At 35.4% G+C, this 833-nt stretch overlaps 1 protein-coding gene across 1 annotated transcript in view; it reads right to left on the bottom strand.

Moving 5' to 3' along the window:
- Window positions 1-833, bottom strand: part of LOC106873778 (trans-1,2-dihydrobenzene-1,2-diol dehydrogenase) — a 21,673-nt gene that overhangs the window by 20,187 nt on the left and 653 nt on the right. The gene's annotated exons all lie outside the window — the stretch shown is intronic.

Here is an 833-nt window from a genome sequence, read left to right as displayed (position 1 = left end):
ACGTACTCTAGAATAGTCTCTTCCTGAGTAGTGGATCAACCAACTACACAGAGGATTCCAAGGTGGCAAACACAAACCAAGACAGGAAAAAATGGACAGTGAAAACAACATTCAAAAGCCGTACGGCCAAACGCAAATCTGAGGTAGAACGCTAGTAGTTCGTCTTGCCTTCACAGCGGCTGGAGTGAAAAGAAAGCTGACCACAGGTCACACGAGAGCAGAGAGGATGGTGGAGGGAGGAAATGGAATACACGAAAATTTTTTTCAGAATGAAATAAAAAAAACCAAGGCTGTGAAGATTTTAGAACATTTTTAAATAGGTCTTACAGCTGTTTCCATTATTTAGGCGAAATATCTACAAATGCAATATCCCTGCATGTCTCACATTTATTTTCATTCCTCCACTTCAGTCTCTATTTCGTATCTTATCTAAATTAACTATTGTTGAACCATTTTCTCACACCGTCTCCGATGAAGGGATATAATAAAGACCTTCTATTTATAAATGTTCTAAAATCTTCACAGATTCTAAAATCTTCTTAGCATTGGTTTTCTTTTTTTGTTGTTGTTGTCTTCATCGTTATTTTCTCCTCCGTGGGCTTACTTGAAAGGAAAGAAGAAGAGATGAAAGTAAATTTGTTTTGACACGTTTTTCAAGAAGTTGTAAATGTTTTGAAACCTGTTTTTCCAGACGTTGTAATAGATATCTCAGCGCATTAAAAATGAAATAAATAGCTAAATAAGATAAATACCACAAAAGCAAGCAATTAAATGTAGACATAGAATGGAATAAAGAAACAGCAGTAAAAAATATTTATTGGCATTAGAGCGGA

Source organism: Octopus bimaculoides, chromosome 13 (assembly GCF_001194135.2).
Source record: "Octopus bimaculoides isolate UCB-OBI-ISO-001 chromosome 13, ASM119413v2, whole genome shotgun sequence".
Classification (NCBI taxonomy): Eukaryota; Metazoa; Mollusca; class Cephalopoda; order Octopoda; family Octopodidae; genus Octopus; species Octopus bimaculoides.
The sequence above is the reverse complement of the archived record's forward strand: the minus strand, read 5'-3'. Positions and strand labels throughout refer to the sequence as shown.